This window comes from Polypterus senegalus, chromosome 8 (genome assembly GCF_016835505.1).
Source record: "Polypterus senegalus isolate Bchr_013 chromosome 8, ASM1683550v1, whole genome shotgun sequence".
Classification (NCBI taxonomy): Eukaryota; Metazoa; Chordata; class Cladistia; order Polypteriformes; family Polypteridae; genus Polypterus; species Polypterus senegalus.
Genome location: NC_053161.1, coordinates 122,722,969 through 122,744,558, shown reverse-complemented (window position 1 = coordinate 122,744,558; position 21,590 = coordinate 122,722,969). Strand labels below are relative to the sequence as shown.

At 37.5% G+C, this 21,590-nt stretch overlaps 1 protein-coding gene across 9 annotated transcripts in view; it reads right to left on the bottom strand.

Annotated features, from left to right (window-relative positions):
- The window catches only part of syt1a (synaptotagmin Ia), a 1,201,488-nt gene that overhangs the window by 376,002 nt on the left and 803,896 nt on the right, over positions 1 to 21,590 (bottom strand). For 2 of the 9 annotated variants that reach the window (XM_039761733.1, XM_039761734.1), the window contains exon 1: positions 12,922 to 13,093. The exons of the other annotated variants lie outside the window; for them this stretch is intronic. The gene's annotated coding sequence lies outside the window, so the exon portion shown is untranslated. Of the gene's footprint in view, positions 1 to 12,921; positions 13,094 to 21,590 lie in introns of those variants that run through there. 9 annotated transcript variants of the gene reach the window in all.

Sequence of the window (21,590 nt, the reverse complement as noted above, 5' to 3'; positions counted from 1 at the left end):
GTAAAGATTTAAAAACAAACATTAGGATTTTATAATCAATTCTATATTTAACTGGCAGCCAATGAAGTGAAATTAAAACCGGCGTAATATTCTCGTATTTGCACTTTCCTGTGAGAAGCCGGGCTGCTGCATTTTGGACTAACTGCAATCGAGAGACACAAGACTGAGAGACACCGACATATAAAGAATTGCAGTAGTCAAGCCGAGATGTTACAAATGCATGCATAGCTATTTCAAGCTTCTTTAGAGATAGAAATGGCTTTACTTTTGAAAGAAGACAAATATGGTGAAAACAAGACTTAACCACTGTACTTATCTGCTTATCAAATTTGAGGTTACTGTCAAACAAAACACCCAGATTTCTGACACATGAGGTACTGTACGGTGATAGAGATGTACTTTTAAAATCATATACGCATTGATCAGTGGGACCAAACACTATGAATTCAGTTTTACTCTCATTGAGGCTCAAAAAGTTTGTTGCCAGCCAAAGTTTTAGCTCCTCCAGACAATCCAGAATAGGCTTAAAGGCATTCTTATTTCCACGCTTTAAAGGAATATAAATCTGAGTATCATCTGCATACAGATGGAAAGAGACCCCATATTTACTAAAGATAGACCCTAATGGAAGCAGATAAAGAGAGAACAACGCTGGACCCAGAATCGATCCCTGAGGTACACCAGATCTTAACTGTATCTCAGAAGAGGAATGGTGCCCAATATTGACCACAAACCTCCTATCAGAAAGATATGACCTAAACCATTGCAATACTATGCCCGTAAACCAACGACGTTTCAAGACGTGAAATTAGAACATTATGATTGACCAGATCAAAGGCAGAGCTGAGGTCTAACAAAACCAAAGCCATAAACTGGCCAGAGTCCGTAGTCAACATGACATCATTTAAAACTCGTAAGAGGGCTGACTCCGTGCTATGGCAAGATTTAAAACCAGACTGAAATTTTTCGCAAATAGAATTATAAGATAAATGTGACTGAAGTTGGTTTAAAACAACTCTCTCAAGGATTTTAGATAAAAAAGGCAGATTTGAAATGGGACGAAAATTAGACAGCAGTGTGGAATCAAGATTTGTTTTTTTAAGATGAGGTCTCACTGTAGCAAGTTTGAAATCATGGGGAACAGTACCAGTTTGGAGACACTTGTTAATAACAGACAGCAGATCAGGGCCAACAGTGTCAATAATCTGCCTGAGAAAGCGTGGTGGAATAACATCCTGGGGACACATTGTGGATTTCAAACTAGACATAGTCCTAATCAAGGTGTTCAGGTTCACAGACTCAAATCCAGACCACATAGAACCAGAATATGGAGCTTCAACCAATTTATAAGAAGACATTGACAATGTAGCTGTTATTTCAGAGATCTTATCATTAAAATAAACAGCAAAATTCTCACATAGAGTGTCAGATACCTCAGGAAAAAGATTAACTTTTGGATGAAGTGCAGTCTCAATAGTAGAGAATAAAATATTTGGCTTATAGCTGTTTTGTGTTATTAACTCTGAAAAATATTTACACTTTGCTGCCTTAGCAGCTCGCTGAAAGGCAGAAAGAGAATCCGTAGGATTTCATCTGAAACTTGTAATTTGTCTTTTTCCACTTTCGTTCTGCCTTTCTACAAGCCTGTCTGAGGGAACGAGTGGTATCATTATGCCAAAATACTGAATTTTGCTTACGTTTTTTCACCCTTAATGGTGCGATAGAATTTAAGATATTTAAACAATTATTATTAAAATTACTAAGATGTTCATTTGCATCCAAGCAACAAGTGAGAGAGTCCATAACCTGAGTAGCACTTAATAGTTCATACTTCGAAGAGAATTCTTCTCTTGAGCGATCCGTAAAAATACGAGTCCAGCGTAACAGTGATGATTGGCTTGGGGTATTTCCGTCGAACAACATAGAAAACCGAATAGGCAGATGGTCAGATATACCAGCGTCCATGATCTTTATATCAAACAGTGACAGACCACGAGATAGAATCAAATCCAATGTATGTCCCTGAGCATGAGTAGGTCCAGTCACCCATTGCACAAAATCAAAGGAATCAATTATACTAAGAAAATCCTTTGAAAATGGTTTAGAGCCACAACACACATGGATATTAAAATCTCCCAGTATTAAAATCCTGTCATAACTAACGACAATTTCACTCAGAAATTGAGCAAATTCATTAAGAAAATCCTTATTAACACTGGGTGGTCGATAGATGACAGCAAAAACAACAGGGTTCACTAGAGAAAGTTGAAACAACAGAACTTCAAAACAATTATAAGGCCCAGTTGACAATCGGCTACAGAGATACGAGTTTTTGAACACTGTAGCCAAGCCCCCACCACGGCCAGATATCCGAGGTGAATTTAAAAAGCTACAGCCCGGGGGCAGAAGTTCGGTGAAGGGACTTAAATCACCAGGTTTAATCCAAGTTTCGGTAATACATAAAGCATCCAGAGCATGTAAAGTAAAAAAGTCATTTAAGATAAAAGTCTTATTTACCAGCGAGCGTGCGTTGATTAAAGCCACATGAAACGGCAACTTGTGTGGAACTACGAACCGGTCGAAGATTAGACTCATTTACTCCACCACGACGAACACGCGGAGGAAAACGGCGCAAAGAAACAAGGCTGGGGACAACTGGTCGAAGCCAACGATACGATGCATCCAGCGAACGCCAATGAAGACGTAACCCGCGGATCATCCCAGTCCCGACAGACAGCAGGCAAGCAGAAGATCTCAAACGAGCTGCGACTCCACCTCGCTTTCCGCGTTTCCTCCTTCGCTTCCTTTTCCAGGGTAAGTCAGTAAGATGCCGACACTGGCAAACAGGGAAAATGCAGGAATGAGTGGGCCGCGGAAAGGGACAAGGCGCACAAGCGTCAATCCTAGATGACGCGCAAGTGTCGGTCCTAGCTGTTTCAAAAGCCACTCGAATGTTCAGAAGTGTTTGGCGGTCATAGACCAACGCCGTTTCACAGCTAGTAGTTAAAATAGACAAAAATAAAAACATAAGCACTAAAAACAGAGACAGAGAGAGCGAAAAATGGCATGCCAGATACAACGGCGCCATCACAGCACACACTACTTCTCCGCTAGTAAAAGGCACATGGCAGCCTGCCTGGAGTTTGCCAAAAGGCACCTGAAGGACTCTCAGACCACGAGAAACAAAATTCTCTGGTCTGATGAGGCAAAGATTGAACTCTTTGGTGTGAATGCCAGGCGTCACATTTGGAGGAAACCGGACACCGCTCATCACCAGGCCAATACCATCCTTACAGTGAAGCATGGTGGTGGCAGCATCATGCTGTGGGGATGTTTTTCAGCGGCAGGAAATGGGAGACTAGTCAGGATAAAGGGAAAGATGACTGCAACAATGTACAGAGACATCCTGGATGAAAACTTGCTCCAGAGCGCTCTTGACCTCAGACTGGGGCGACGGTTCATCTTTCAGCAGGACAATGACCCTAAGCACACAGCCAAGATATCAAAGGAGTGTCTTCAGGACAACTCTGTGAATGTCCTTGAGTGGCCCAGCCAGAGCCCAGACTTGAATCCGATTGAACAACTCTGTAGAGATCTTAAAATGGCTGTGCACCGACACTTTCCTTCCAACATGATGGAGCTTGAGCGGTGCTGCAAAGAGGAATGGGCAAAACTAGGATAGGTGTGCCAAGCTTGTGGCATCATATTCAAAAAGACTTGAGGCTTTAATTGCTGCCAAAGGTGCATCGACAAAGTATTGTGCAAAAGCTATGTATACTTATGTACATGTGATTTCTCATCTCATTTCTTTTTTTATATTTTTAATAAATTTGTAAAAACGTCAAGTAAACTTTTTTCATGTTGTCATTATGGGGTGTTGTGTGTAGAATTCTGAGGAAAAAAATGAATTTAATCCATTTTGGAATAAGGCTGTAACATAACAAAATGTGGAAAAAGTGATGCGCTGTGAATACTTTCCGGATGCACTGTATATTCATTGTCACACATGGTAGGCAGTCTATGGGCTTAACTAAGGGTAAAACACTGGGTAAGGGGTTGATAAAGTGCACTAACATCCCCTTCTCGGTCCTCTGCAGAACCATAGAAGAGAAGACTGACTACAGCCTAACCAATTTCCACTTCCTTCTCCAGACCATGCCCTCCTGCTGACCTCACTTCCACCAGTGCCCTGTTGGATCCTCCTCTTCCTTTCCAGCACCTATAAAAGCAGTCACTTGCCTTCCCCAGTCAGTTCCATTCAGGACTCAGTCTTTTGAGACCACTATACAGAGCTAAACTTTTTGACAATATGCGAGGTGGATTCCCAAAACTTTTTCTTGTTTTTGTGTTCTCTTTTACAACATTTATAAGTGAGCTTTAAAAAAGTCAATTTGTACACTTGCCTTAAAGTTAATGGTAAAAAGCTCAATAATCCAAAATACAGTGGGCTTTAATAAGTAACCCTAAGATCATAGTGGGCAACTTATCTGAAATTTACAGAATAGGCTAATCATAATAGGCATGTATACAGACCAAAACTCACTTGCTCAGGGCCATAATAAATGCTAGCATTATGTTTCAATGGTTACCAGTCTATCAGTTGTATCTCGCATTCTAAAGTGACTTTCACACTGAGCTGTAACACAGAGCTCTTTAAAGTGAAAATAAAAGTGTTGCTAACTCTATCCAGCATCGCATTATGTGTACAAATCTGTCAAACCAGACAGGAAAGTCAATGAAACAGTACATCAACAAGCCAAAAACACAGACAATGTAGGAAAATCAGTTGTCACAGACTGACAGCACTGTCACAGTCATATAAGACTTTTAGTAAAATTACCTCTTCATTATGTTTTCTGACATCTTATGACTCTTATCAGCACAACATGGGAAATTTGAAATCACTAGAGTGTGTGTGAGAGTGCATCTGTTACATCTTTCTTGCCATGTATTGGATTTAAGCCACCTCCAGATGTTTAGTTTCTTATTTGGCTCCATCAGACATCACCTTCTCATCTCTTTAGAAATATTTTTTTTTGGGTCTTTCAAGCACATGATTTCAACCCATTTTAATTTTCCAAATGTCTTTAATAAACTGTTGTTAAATAATGTGCTAGCTATTCTTTCACCTTATAATTTAATTTACTGTGCATACTTAATGTACTGCTTGCTTTTCAAATAAGATGGACAGAATAAGAGATTTACCTGATTTACCTTTATCTTGATGCAAGGAAGAAAGATATTGTATCGAGTGTAACATTATTGACCATTTTTAATAGGTAAGTAACAGATGTGTAAATGTACTGTTTATGGAACATCACTGTCCTGGTAGGATGTAGGCACAGGGAGAAGTAGATGAATTACAGGAGAGTTTCAGGTTATGGCAGTCTCACAATATTGTGATGTGTCTTGCCACTGCATGGCCTCTAGGGAGTGAAAGCAGTGTTGGGGTGGGGTCTTGGGGGAACACACTTCGTAAGGGCTCGGGGCACTTCCCTAGAGAGAGGATCAGGGTTAATTAAGGGTGCATGGGGAAAAAAGGGAGGGGGATTCGGAAGTGGTAGTTGTTGTTGAAGCGAGAAAAAGACAGCACCAGGTTGAGAAGGGAGCGAACAGTTAAAGGGTAGGCAAGAGGCAGATAGGACGAAGGCAAATAATTTTTATTATTTTGGAGGTGACCCAGACAACGGGTGGCGGTAGGGTACCATTTATATCACGGCATATCAAATGAAAAAACAGTTGACATTTGGAAGACTCCCCCGGACAAACAGCTTCTGAATGTGTTTTATTTGACGGGACTTCATGATATGAATAAACACACAAAATCTAAAACATATTTGTTTTTAACTGAATAAATATTAAGTTTCAGCTAAGAATGTATGATTTTTAATTACTGTACAAATAGAAAATTAGTTAAGACACAGTCACCATTTTTAATCATTTTGTGTTTTTACTGATGTGTCATTGAATGTAATGGCAATGCGCAACCAGCAGCATGCAATAAGCTCCATCACAGGTAAGAAGTTAGACTCGCATCTGGCCATTTAGCTTAACACTAGAACCTGATGTGTGTAACTTCCAGTATCCTATGCATTGGAGCAACAAGCTGTTTTGAATTTTGGGTCACCATTTTGCATGCATTTTGTAAAGCACCAACTTGTCATAAATGGAGAGGAGTGTTTTGGGGCAAAAAAATGATACCCTACAACATAGAGCATAATCCAACAATTACAACAACAGTAATAATAATGACCAAACTAGTGTAAAATTTGTAACACATGCAGCAATATAAGCTTAAACAATCAATATGACAAAATTACTGCAAACTCAGTGCTCTCAATGCATTGCTAAAGGTTAATTTAATACACACATTATAATTTAAGCATTAGCATCTCTCAAATGGGCTTACAGTAAAGCTTACTTTAAAATTGCAAAAAATATTGTCCTCCATTGTTCATAGCTATCTATAGCTTGACTGGTTACACTCTTCATTCCTTGCATGCTACAAATAAGTTCTATAGTCTCTCAATGAGAAAAAAAACTCTTTGATATCTTGTACTGATTAATGGTGATATTACATTATTTGCATATCTCTCTATTATTAAAGAAAATCTTGAGATGAGACAAGACTATTTCTAAGAGATTTTTTCAAGTCCCGCCCTCCTCTCGACCATTTCTGGTTAATGGCCCATGCCCACAGTCCTCTCACTTCTCATTCTTGTGAATGCTTTAGTCAGACAATTTCTGCACTCTCAGTTCTTATAATTTTTTTTGTTTTCCTCAATATAACTTCCTAATAAAAGAAGACTTATTATGCCCAAATCTTATTGAAGACTTTAATCCTGAAGGGTTATCAACAGAAGAAATGAGTACACGGGCAATCCCAGCACCGAGAAACAATGAAGTCAAATGAATTAACGTAAAAATGTTGATCGGTTACATGGAAAATTGGTTAAATGCGTATCAACACACTATGCTGAAACAGTTGGTGGTGATGTTGCGGAAGATGAAAACATCAACTTACAAAATCCTGTAGAATATCTACAAACGTTAACACCGTCCAGTCTTCCACTGACTGAATTATTGTTGAAATAAGGATGTATCGTAATGTTATTACGTGATTTATGTATGAGTGATGGGCTCTGCAATAGGACAAGATTAGTTGCATTCAAAATTGGTCGAACAATTCTGACATGTAAAATTTTAACAGGTGACAAAAAAGGTAATGTAGTACATCTTCCACGGATAACATTAGACACCATAGGAGATCTTCATATGCCATTCATATTAAAATGTTTACAGTTTCTCATTAGAATAGCTTTTGCTATGACAACAAATCACAGGGAGAAAAATTCAAAAAAGTCGGTTTTAATTATTAGAGAGAAAAAAATGATATTGAATCACAGGCAGTTATACGTTGCATTGTCACGATGTAACTCTCCAAACACGGAATCAAAATTCAATACGATATTGACGAAAAGTGAATTCCAATTTTTGTTTTTACTGAAGTTTTACAGTTAAAGTGTAAGTTTAAAAAGTATTTGCATGTTTATTTCAAAGCCAAACAGAACAAAAACGTATAGCACAACGAATACCTCTAACACAACATGAAAAATAATTTTCTTTCAATTTATTACATTCTGATATTTTTTACTATGGTTAATTACTCGCTGTAATGTATGCATATGCATATGTAACAATTCCCATAAAAATAACAATCTGTTTAAATTGTACATCCGCACCCCTATATGCGAGTGGTAGAGCTGCGAAGTGGCTAGCACGTAGTCCAAGACTGGGGGTTGGTGAGCAAAGCGAATAGGGAGCAGAGCCCCCTAGTGATGATAAAGATTAGTAAACAGGATTCATATGTACATGTTTAACATCATTATTATACTTCATTTTCATTGAACTTTGCGATTAAATTATTACAGATAGTTTACTTAAGAGACCTTAAATTAATTTACAGTATATCTTTTTTATTAATGGAATTGTATAATAAGATTATGATTATACTGTCACCATCATCATAAGACACCTTTTAGGCTACTGGCTTAAATAGTGAGCCACTGTGTTTATATGGCTGTTACAGGTCAAACTTTGTGACGCAAATTCAATGTCTTTAAACAAATGTTAAATGCAAAAAGAAGGAAATAAGAACTGCCAATGCAGGTTAATTGCTGCATATGTTCTGAAATGTTGCACCTCAAGTGCATATTTTTCCAAGTGAGTCTTGCAGTCAGATGTTGCAGTAATCAAATGTACCCCTCAATATGTTGATATTGTGAAACTACTATTTTGCATTAAATCCCTCCACATCTTGTTTTCACCAGTTCTGGCTTCTCTCTTGTGCCTTGAGGTTTCTATGCACAGTTCTGATAAGGATGATCCCACTCTATGCACCTTTGAGCACTTGTAACCTGGCAAAATTGCAGACATCGGGTATTGTAAAAAATGTAAAGTCAGCCTTGCAGCAATGAGCATGTAGCTAGTATTCTTGGTTGCCCATTAGGTTGCTTCTGTCTAATTAATTTGTTTTTATTAATTTTGGAGATTCAACTATCTGATGAATTCATTTTTGTTAATTTTGCAGTTTCAAAATAGCTACTCATATCCAATTTTACAGACATATCCAATTAAAATTGTTTGCCAAATTGATTTCAAAAGTCAAACCAAACAAACTCAGATATCAGCCAAAAATTGGAATTGAGTCACTTTTAAGGGCCGGGGATATACTGTAGTTAAAGCTACGTGACATGTGCGCTTGAGGACGCTGCTTCTATGCATGCCATGTACCGACTATACTTATGCACATAATTTAAGAAAATCCAGAGTATTTAACTGAGTGGCAGTGTGAGAAATCTTCATGGTGAGAAAACAACATCCACTGTGATGCTGTTGCAAAGGTGCAAAAAAAAAAAAAAAAAAGGAAAGATGGCAACAGTGACATGGAAGATGGTATGTGAGACTTTTAAATGCATTGAGTCACTACGGTGGGAAATATGTGACACTTGTATTACCTATGAAGGAAATGGATGAAAAATATCCCATGAATACATTCACGTCAGCATTTAAGTTTTATGATTTGCCTCACCACATCAAACCTTTCATCAAATATCAAAGCATGCAAATTTATTTATCGATGCTGGAGTGGCATTGTGGCTTACTATCACATGTTGATTGTAAACAACAATGCTATTATCACATACCTAAAACTTGAACACACACGCCACCCATATTTTTGCTGGTACTGCAACACGCATCACGTTAATTTCTGACAACATGCTTTGAAGACAAGTCAAAAGAATGCTGGGGACACATGGCTCCCATGATGCGTGCACATATGTGTTCTGAGTGTGAGGTTTAAACGATCCCTTAGTACCCTGTAACAACAAGTAAAACTTTTCAACTCATTTTTACAATTGTGACTTTTCTCAGGCACTGCTCAAGGACTGAGGTGGCAGTGTTCCCTTTGTCAACCCATAGATGTCACCTATGTGTATGGACATTCTTGGAGTTCCCTAGAGGTTTGGGGCCTCTATGCAATACATGCTCAGCACACCCACTATTTGCGCCTCCACCCCATGTATGCATTCCATCCATGCTGTTTCAGGGAGTATAGTTGTTGGGACGGGGAATTGACAACTTGAGTGTTTCCTCAGTGGATACAGTACCTGTCTCACAATGGTCAGTTAGTAGTGTATTCTCATGTCATCAACATGCCTTTTCCAACTCTTTGAAATACTGTATTTATCAAAAATTATGTTTTCAGCATGTGGTTGACATATTTTTTCACCCCTGGTTCAAATTTCTGTAAAATAAGTACAGAGCATAATGAATTTGTAGTGATTTTTCAGTAATGGAACTTACTGTACATACAAATTTGGGTTATTAATAATCACAGGGAAAGAATTGTTTATAACCCAAGACCTGTTTGTATTTAGATGTACTTTTACAGTATACAAATCATGTTCCGGGGTGCATTTATTATCATTGAGTGTTCTGTCCAGTAGGTATACAGGCAAAATTTAAGTTTAAGGCTTAATAAAGAAAATGATTCTACAGCATTGAAGGGAATAGGGAGAGAGAGAGAGAGATAAAGAGAGGAACCTCAAGCAGAAAAGGTAAATTTCCAAAGTGAGCAGCACTGAATTCTGGAATTGAGCACATATTTTAAAGATTTAAGCTGATTAACAAATCAAACATTGTTCCGTAATTGTGATTGTAGGTATGCTCCATCCTGCTTTGTGCTAATGTTATAGCTTTGGCTCCCTGTGACTCTTTATTTGGATTAAACAAGTTTGGCACTGGGTGCATACCATTCTTTAAGTCTGGTCCTAAAATGTAGTAGACAGTAACACAAAAAGACACAAGGATACTTGTCATACCTTTGATCAAAAATAACAATCAAAAAAGCATGCTTCTTCTGAAATAATTTTATCAGATCAGACTGTGATAAACATTTACTGGTGCAATGTAATATGTATTTGATAAATTAAATAATGACACTTTTTTTAAAAAAAATAGAGTATTTTCTTAGTTTACAAATAGCTATTATATACTATAACATATAGAACTAGGGTGCTGTACCATGTTAGCCATTATGGATGTAGTGAGAAGTCAAGCAAAATGACACCTTTTATTGACTAACTAAAAAGATGACAATATGCAAACTTTTGAGGCAACTTAGGCTCCTTCTTCAAGCAAGATGTAATCATGTAAATAAAAATATATAAATGACCTCTCGCCTGAAGAAGAGGCCTGAGTTGCCTCAAAAGCTTGCATATTGAAATCTTTCTAGTTAGCCAATAAAAGGTGTAATTTTGCTTGTCTTCTCACTATATAAAAAGCAGTAATAAATAAAGATTAGTATAACCTCACCAAAATTAAATTCTTACTAAATGTATGAATGAAAACATTATACAATTTTAACATATATCAGTCTCGGAACTACTGTAGTGTGGGGCTGAAAACTAGCTGCAAGGAAGGAAATAGCCCTGGACATCACAGAGCCTACTTGTACACCCACCCAAGATAATTTGCAATCAACGATTAATGTAACCTTTATATTTTTACAAACATATGGAAATATGCATAAAAATGGTATTGGATTCAATTCAATTCATAAAGCTGTATCTGTGAAGAAAAGGTGCTAACCACTGTACTACCATGGGGCTAGTCACTCAATTTTGCAAAGCATGTTTTAAATACCGTGAAAACAAGTTACTCAGCCCAAACAAATGATGATGCTACTCAAAATCAATAATTCTAAAATTACTTCGTGATCAAAGAGGTTAAAAAAAGAACAAAATATCCTATAGAATTTACTAATGATAGATTTTCTTATATCATTAGAAAAATGTCCTTTTAAACCACATAACACTTTAAGCTACACTTTCATGTCTTGTTATGTACAGTGACAGAAATAACAAGGATGGAAGTGAATTTCTAAAAGCGGTGTTCAAAAACTGATTGAAATATGTTAGCTAGTCATGACAGATATAATTATATGCAGCAGAGGAGCAACAATGGCTTAAAGTTTAACTGAAGCCCTAATCTACTTTAAAATACTGGCCCCTATGTGTTATTTGAGCAATGAAGAAAAATTAGAATAGCCTTGATCAGCAGCTATGTATCCCCCACCATGCATTAAATGCAAAAAGCAGTTCTACTTTCTTACATCCATTCCACATCTTTGTCTTTTTTATTGACCATTGGATCTAAAAGGAGAAAAACATTACTTTATTTAAAGGGAGTATCCACCAAAGCAGAAAAGTTGTTTTAATCACATTCCTCATTAACTGCTGAATAAGTTCAGAACTGTTAAATACTTCAAGGTTTTTGAGTTTTATTGATGGATGTATACATTTGAGGAAAACAATCAATTTTTGCATAAAGTACATAAAACAACAGATCCAAACACACTGTATAGCCTCCACTTTCAAGCATTCTGTCTGACACACTCCTGATGAGATTCTGCTTGGGGTTCCTTGTCTCTTTTTTGTGAGCATTCCTGAAAGGAGTAAATCTCCAGCTGTCATCCATGCACATGTCGCCTTGATTCATACTTGTCGGAGGTCTTGGTACTTAAAGGAGAGAAAATCATACTGTCTTATTGTGATACTTTTATATTACTCCCCCCTGAAAAATCAAATTGATTGTTCACTTAATTTACATCTTGCGTGTTTGTCTATAATTAACCGGAAAGGATAAAGATAGATTGTGGTACAGCAGCAGCAATTTACAGCACCAGTGACCTAAAAACAATGTTCACCACAATTTAGTAGTTAAAACCTATGCAGTTGTATGCCCCGATGAGTTAAAGATCAAGCACAGGCTTTATTATGCAGATTAAATATGAAAATGTAAGCTATATACCTTAGTATTCATGTAAAGATTATTTAGGTTATTTTAGGTAATAGATTACAACACTAGGACCAAAAATTAAACTTATTATCATCACCCTGCTTGTTTTTTTCTCTTAAATGTAATGCTACAGCTGTTTCTTTCTCTCTTACGGTGTCAAACACTACAGTTCACTAAGCGCACTGACAGGTGACACGATTTCCTCCGACATTTGCCATTATGAAAAAGTCAGAGCCATCATTACTACTGCCTAACTGTAAAGACTGAGGTTTTAGTAGGAAAAAAGCAACTACCACATTTTTCAGCCAGCATCTCTAACAAGATGCACAACAGCACTCTCTCTCTCAGTTTCAACCCCCATACACACACACAAACACACATTCACCCTCCCAATTTGTCTTTCCAAAGCATATTTACATCTTCATTATAAATTCCCCTTAGGTATCTCAGAAGAGCCGAGTTGTATAATAAAGGTGGAGCCTCCATCAGTTTTCTGACCTGCAGAAGCCACATTAAAAGGAAAGTTTCTTGGCACAGCAATGACGATTATCGTCTTACCTGGCGGCACATAGATCACTTCGTCTGGGGACAGATGAGTGACTGGACCTCCAAGCAAAGAGTCTCGTCCAGACGTAGAGAAGCAAATGCCAGCTATTTGGTTAAGCAGAGAACATGTTTTTCCTGATGAGTGTTTGGAGCTCTAGCATTCAGCTCCTGCAAACGGCACTGATGTTTTCAAAGTGAAACAAATTTCCCTCTCTCTCTCTCTCTCTCTCTCTCTCCCTCCCTCTCTCTGTCTATTTTATTATTTATTTTAGTAATGCAGCTCACGTCTCTCACTCAAGACAGCTACTCAAGCACATTCAAGGGCATTCCCCAAGAAACAATATGCTAATACTGTCTCTTGAGCTGCTGGCACACTGTAGTCAGGGTCCAGATGTACAAACCCACATACAGTACAGCACACTGTAAAAGAGATGCATGATCCAATGATTCAGGCCATTTGCTCTCATTAATAATGCATGCTTTTGTTACTGTTACAGTACCAGTATTGCTCAACTGTTTGTGGGACTGATTCAGCATTTATATCATAGTTGCAAATAAAAGACGTGATGGGAGACACCTAGTCATTGTGCTTATTTCCACCTGTGCCCACCTCCCCACCCTATATTTATTATGTCTCACTTTTTGCATGAATCTGCTTGCACTATAATCAAGTATGGAAGAAGTTGAACAGTCAGTTGTAAAGGTAACCTGACCATGCCAGTTTTGGGAAGTATACTCTATACTAGGTATATTTTCTGACAGACAGATGAATATTTTGACCAGCTTACATATGATTTCCAAAAAAGGTACAGTGGCTGAGGAAAGAGTAGAGCCCACTGGTAAATACAGAATTCCAACAAGTGTTGGTGCCATTGTGTGAAAACAGCCACAAAGCAATGCTACTCCCTAATTATTACTGGTTGGTATTAAATCTAATGTATAATGAAGTAAAAGAGAGCGTATAAGTTGCTAACAAAAGGTCAGAAGAACTTGCTCAGGGAAACAGTTGCATTTTGACCATTAGGAAGCACAACTCACTTTATCAGGAGCAATCAAGGGTGCCTTGCCTTTTAACTAAAATATGGAGCTAAGGTATGAAGCGGCACCTGGGGTCAACAGAAAGAGCTCTTACCAGAAGCTACTGGGACTCCATCCCTAGCATATTCTTTCGCCAAAAAATTAACCCTGGTCCTTCTCTTTCTTTATTTGCTACATTTTTATTTCTCATTGATTATCTTTTGAGGATTATTCCATCTGCACTGAGCACAAGGTCAGAACCAACTCTAGATGTGACACCAGTCCATAATATGGTACACTCATGTACACATCCATACAAACAGTCTGGTTAAAGTGACTGGTACATATTTAGGATGTGGGTAAACACCAGAGCAGGAGAGAGGACATTGTGTCAACTCCACACAGACAATAACCAGATCAAGTTTCAAACTCATTGTGTTGGAAATGTAGGTCGGAAGCAGTAACCACTGTCCGATCACAAAAAAAAAAAAAATTCAATGTGATTTGAAATGTACTTAGTATAACATTCTCAGCTCCTCTTAATTAAAAAACCTAGCCCCCTGACTATCGGATGGCAGAAGCCAACACAAACAGGACACCAGACCATCACACTGCCAACTCCCATGGAGCCATTTTGGAATGAAAGACTGATGTGTTTGAAGAGAAGGTGAAAGTGTTGATTCTGACGCAGGAAACTCCACTCGATTTTATTTTATGCATACTCTTGACAGTTTCCTGTACTGGCTTTAAATCTTAACATTTCTAAATGAGAATTTTAAAATTATTTAAAACAGTTGTCTTACTGGTTTAGATGACCAAACACATTCCCTTTCACCTGTATTCATATCTGACGTGTCTTTCACATGTTATGCTATTTTCCTTATTGAACACTAGGCTAGCCTTTGAGACACTATCATGGGATGATTCAACGAACAGGCACTGCCACAACCCAGGATTTAAAAAATTAAAGTCTTAGAGATTAGAGGGAGAGATCAGTTTCAGGCAGAAAAGGAAAAAAATGTTGTGTAAAATGGATACCTTATAGATATCTCTTTTTTGTCTCAAACAAGTAAAGGGTGGTCCACAGTGTCTGGTGTATTATGGTAGCCATAATTATAGGTTATTGCATGAGGTTACTGAGTTTTAGTGAAGTGGCCTGTCAGAGAACCTATATGTGAACTCCGCCTTTAATCCAGTGCTTTCAGAATATATTCTGGTCTCCTATTAACCTGTAGTGGAATACTTGTAGTAAGAGAAGAAATATACTGTATATTTTCTTCTATGTATATGGTGGCTTATTCACAAATAAATCAAGTGCAATGTCTTGTTATTTTTAAAGGAGATAAGAAAAGCCCATTGAACTGCTTGCTCTGTGACATTTCCTGAAGCTACAATAAGCATAATATGAAGTGGCATGTCTTTGCAACAAAGCAACCCACTAAGGGGCACATTTCTCCGGAGGTCAATAGCAAACAAAAAAAAACTAAAAACAAATCTAAAGTTCACTTAAAAAAGTAGTCTCCTTAAATCAGCTCCACTCACTGTTCCCATTGAGAGGGACATGTAGAGCCAACCATATATTTCAATGCATGAAGGTGAAAGGACTTGTTTGCCACCATCACAGACTCAATACTTATTATCCATCCATTTTCCAACCCGCTGAATCCGAACACAGGGGTCTGCTGGAGCCAATCCCAGTTAACAAAGGGCAGGAACCAATCCTGGGCAGGGTGCCAACCCACTGCAGGACACATACAAACACACCAAGCACACACTAGGGCCAATTTAGAATCGCCAATCCACCTAACCTGCATGTCTTTGGACTGTGGGAGGAAACCGGAGTACCTGGAGGAAACCCGCGCAGACACGGGGAGAACATGCAAACTCCACGCAAGGAGGACCCAGGAAGCGAACCCAGGTCTCCTAACTGCGAGGCAGCAGCGCTACCACTGCGCCATCATACCGCCATCCTTATTATCATCGATGTGAATAATCACGAGCATAAAAGAAGTCTTTAATAGCTGCCTTAGTTGCAGATTTAGACTGCACATACATATTTATACATAACCACAGGGAATATTTATACAGGATCAGACATTTGGCTTAAGCATTTTGTTATGTCAAATAAAGGAAAAAAAATATTTCCTTTTTATTTTGAAAATATTAATTACTGTTACAAGTGAAAGAAAGGGGCAGAAATGCCTTCAGCCAACGGTGTTCATCTGAAATCAATGAACTGAGAGGCAGTGGTGACCTGAGCATATTGCCAGTAAATCAAATAAAACTGCTTAAAGGAATCTGATGTTAAGTTGTACAGGGTCATGATGGTGGGCACTTTTTACCCAATGTTAACAGTAGCAGAACCGTTACCTATAAAAATCAGCATACAACCTCTTTGTCTGAAACATTACTTCTAAAAAAATGTTGATATAAAGGCTATAAAATCCATTACTACTCAGTGAGCCTTATAAATAACTAGGCATACAGACATATTAAATATTAATGAGTGCAAGAAGGCTTTCTGAACTTCTAATTTTGCTGTTGAATGGTAGATGAAGTAGTTTTAAAAGATTCTGACAAACCTGTTAGGAAATGGAGGAAGTCCAAAGCTCAGACAGACCTGGCTAAGTATCAGTCCCTTCACCATCTACAGCTCAACTTGGCAAAAACTCAGCTTCCTGTGATCCTGGACAGCCAGTCTGCTGTTCTCCCCATCTCTGTACAGCTGGGTTCACTATTGCCTGCCAAGTCAGTATACGACCTTGGGGTGGTAATTGATGAGAAGCTATCTTTTTCTGGTCACATTGCTACTGTTTCTTGTTCATGCTGTACATCATCCGCAAGATCAGACCTTATCTGACAGAGTATGCAACACAACTTCTGGTTCATGCTTTGGTCTTGTCATGTCTGGACTATTACAACTCACTTCTGGCAGGAGCACCCGGTTGTGCTATCAAGCTACTAAAGATGATCTAGAATGCAGCGGCCCATGTTGTATTTAACCAGCCAAGACCGACACATGTCACTCCTCTCTTCAGGTCACTGCATTGGCTCCCTGTAGCATCGCACATTAAATTCAAATTCCTGATGCTTGCCTACAGAGTAGTCAATGGGTTGGCACCTGAGTATATGGAGACACTGGTGAAGTACTATACTCCTTCTCACCTACTCACGTCTGGTAGGGAACATTGTCTGGTGATACCACCTTTACATTGTATCACGTCTCAATTGAGACTCTTTTCCTGTGCAGTTTCTAATTGGTGGAATGGGACTCCATCCACACTTCTGACTCTCTCAAAGTATTTAACAAGCGATTGAAGACCCATCTGTTCTGTGAATATCTGTCAATTGATGAAGAAAAGAAAAACTTGGCTCTGCAGAATTTTTATACTCTTGCTTAATTTGCTTAAGTTTAATTGCTTTGGTGATTGTAATCTATCATTGCAAATGTATGAGTTATTACATCTTTTCACTTGTGGCAATCAATTTTGCTACCCATCCTAATACACTAATAATTCTCAATTGTTTATCTGTTTTGTGAGTCATTTTGGATTAAAGCATCTGTCAAGCAAATAAATGTAAATGTAAAGTTAAAGTTAAAATTGTGGATATTAACAGAAATAAGAACAATGAAGTGTTAAGATAAAAAATAAAATAACCACCACAAACGAATTCTAAATATGAGGAGGTTTGAGCAGGGAGAACATATTTTGGTTTTCAAAAAAGAGGGTGGAGGGTGATATTCGGCACTTGGCATATGCCACTAAAGTAATGAATCTCAATTACATTTTCTACTAAAAATGTTTTATCTGTTTAAATTTAGTGAACTTTTTAAATAGTTGCTGGGATGCCTGTTTCTCTTATATAATGGCAAATAAGGAGAACAAATATAACCCACTTTTAACTTACAGATTTTATCTTCCTTTTAAAACAGAAAAGGTCTTAACATCTTACAAAAATGAAGATAGTTCATCACTGGTAGTCATTGGTTGCAAAAGTGATAAACTTTAATAAAACACTTTGAACTCTACTGAAACACACACACATATGCATCAATCCTCTTTGGCTGCTAAGCTTTCCATTGAGCTGTAACTTAACCGTGTGAAATGGCATAGCCCCCTCAGCAGCAGTTACAGCATCCCCTGTTCTACCTGGTCCCATAATACAGCACAGTATATCTCTCTTTATACACCAGTTTTGTTCTTTGTGAAGCAAACATGAACTTCAAAGTTGCAATTTTCTTCATTTGCTACTGACACAGCTCTACAAATAGCACATTCCAGTTCTTACTTTACGCATCCAGGCTGGAAACACAGGCATTTATTTTTATATAAATATTATATTTATAATTGTAAGGCTTTATTAGTGTTTTATAGACAAATCTTTATCAAATTATAGATTTTTTTTGCTTTCTGAGAACATTATGTATTTTTTTCTGGTCTGGAACATATTTGTACACCTCACGCCTTCCCCTCTCTCCCATTTAGTTTCAAACATTGCATTAACTCAGATACTTCATGATGCACACGTTTAAATGGAAACGTGTTAGCTGGAAGGTTGGTGACTCCTTTGTCATTAGTACTTCTTTATTAACAGATGGCTGGTTAACAAAATAGGCAAGAAATTAAAAGCCTAATGCAGTTGTTTAAGTTAACTAAAACTAATGATAAAACCCCACTATTTTAGTAGTAAATAAATGGGTTCTAATTAAAAATTTGGTTAAAGCAAAAACCTGCAGCTACTGTGTAGGACCAGAATTGAGTACCCTGATCTAATACATAGTCAGGCAACCCTGGTCCTGAAATGAAGCTGTGGCTGCTGGATGTCTTTTGACTATTTAAAGTCAACCCACATAAATGAACAATTTAATTTAGAAGCTTTAACTAATCTCGCAGTCATCACAAATTACCAATAGTTTGCATACGAGTTCTTGATGAAATTCTAAAATATGCCTACTCGTTTCACACATTTCAGTGTGTAAAACTCCACACTTTTTTGCTTAATTTCATGTCACCCACTTCTTGAGATTCTGCTTTTTTAATTGTATGGTTTTTCCCTCTTAATCGACAGCCAGTAATAAACTAGTGGTTACCAGAAAAGAAGAGAGTTTGCAGTCTTGTCAGTCAGAAACCATCTGTTTAAATGTTACATTTTGAAAAGGTTGGGAACTGTTCCCTAATGGTATACACAGAATTATGTCCCTTTATGCAAGTAAGAAAAACACAAATTGGTAGAAATATCTGATGCTGTAGAACAGCAGCAGAATTGAGCCATAGATTACATGGCCGGTGCTTTTAACGTCAAGACAGTTTGTTGGAGCAAAAACCTACAGCCGCTGTGATACAACACAACGAGTTTTGCTTACCCTTGCTTAGCATTGCTGCTGTAATGCTGCAAAAAAGATGAAGGTGAGCAATTTTATGTAACAGAATACTTTGTGAAATGCATCCCCGGCATACATTGATTCAGTTATGTGCTGGTAATTTGGACTAACGTTCATACCTGTAACACCTTCATCCCACAATATAAAAATCATGGCAGGCTTTTTTTCCTTGTTGCAAGTGAAGTGTAGATAGTAACTGTAAATGTCTGAAGACCATTCATACAGAAAATACCAAATACATTAGGGCAGTACAATTTTAGTATAGTTCTTAATAACTAAGTACTGGGTCAAATGCAAATAAAAGGTGTGCAATTCAGCAAGCGTAATAACTAACTAACTAAATAAATAAATAAAAGTAGACTTTATTCAGTCTAGCATTACCTGTAGCTCAACTCTCTCCTTACATTGATCCGTATTCTCCATGCACACAGTCCTGCTTTGCGTAGAAAACAGGAAACCTAACTGCTGAGCTGAAGAAGAATGATTGTGGCTAAGGTGGTTAACAAGAAGCAGGATGTCAGGGCACAACCACATTCACATACATAGGGTGTTCACAATCCACTTATCCTACAAGTATCCAGGCAAAACCAATGAAGGCAAGAGAAGAACATAATAAAGTCCACACAAAAATGTTCTTAGTGATGATTTCAAGCCAGGCTCCTACAGTTATAGGGTACCACTAGGCCATCCTTACCGTTCTCTAGTATTTCATCCCCATGCTATTCGTGTCTTTCAGATTTTTATTAACAATGTTTACTTTTCTACGGAGTTGCTTTTTTTTCTGAAACAACTTTACTTTCAGCTTTTGACAAATAAACCTATCCAATTATCTATCTCATTAGTCTCCTTTTATCTCACTTTCATTTGGAGCACTTTTTGTTCATTTTGTACTTGCATTACTCTTTTGTTCAATCCATCTTTTTGTGTGTTTTATTTTCAATAAAGACACCCCTTTTTTATAACTTTGATCTCCTTGGCTTTCATTCTGGGTTTCAGGACAGCTCAACAGTGCCCTCTTGACCAGAACATTATTATCACCCATTATCAGAGACTTTGCCATCTTCCCAGAACACACATAATAGGACTTTGGGATGTTCCAGCCTCCATATACCAAAGCTATAGCCGACAGTTTGATGCTCTAGGTTACGCAAGGAGCGAGCTACAGTATGTCTGGAGCCTCAGAAGTAGGAAGAAAGAAAATGGGAAAGTGTTTAGGTAACACTTAAGTATCCATCAAACTTGGTTTTTAGTGGCCTAAAACTATTACATCAATGATTCAATTTACAATATTATAATTGCTATTGAAAATAGTAAAACTCTTGAAATATATTATTGTTACTTTGTATGATTTTACATATATTTGTGCATTAATAACATGAGTCATACATTTATTTACTAATCATACTGTCTTCATAGTTAAGAGAAAGAAAGAAAGAAAGAAAGGAAGAAAGAAAGAAAGAAAGAAAGAAAGAAAATGAGATTGGGTCAAATCATGTGTGTATGTGTTCATATTTATGTATAAAAGATAAAAATGCATTTACAAGAACAAAAAAAATTACGATTAAAGAACTGTCTAAACTTATAGTAACACATTTCACTTCTTTGAATCATATCTGAATGATAGTTCTGTTTTTGTTTTTTTTACCCTCAAGAGCATTCAAAGTCATTCAATATTGAAAAACAGTATAGGATAATCTTAATTTCACTGCACACATTTTGCCAATATTGAACAACTCGGTAATCTTTTAATATCACTTGTCATCTTCTCTAATAGCCATGTTTCACACTGTTCCACCATTTTCAACTCCTCTGGATTTGTTTCCATCAGCACCTGTATGCCTTGCCTATTTACTTTAAATATAGATGGCGAGGGTTCATTACCTGAAACTTTATATGTCTGTCATTTTATTATTTTAGTAGGAGCAGCATGATGGAAAAGCAGGTAGTGCTCCAGCCTTGCATCCCTACATTCAAATCTCAGGCTCAGTCACTGCTTGTGCAGAATTTGTATAATATCCCTGTGCTAGTTTTTCCTCAGAGCAAGAACATCACTTGTGCAATGTTTTAAATAAGACAGCACCATGCAGACCTACTCATCTAAGATTTAGATTTGTTAAAGAAAAATCTCTTTCAAATTGAATTTACTGGTTACACTTTTTTTTTCCTGCCCCCAATTATAACTTATATCTCATGTTTCCTGGCTTATATTATGTGTACCTTTTTTTGCTTACCGCTATTTTCACAGAGTACGATTATGGCTACACATCCTGAGTTTTGTTAT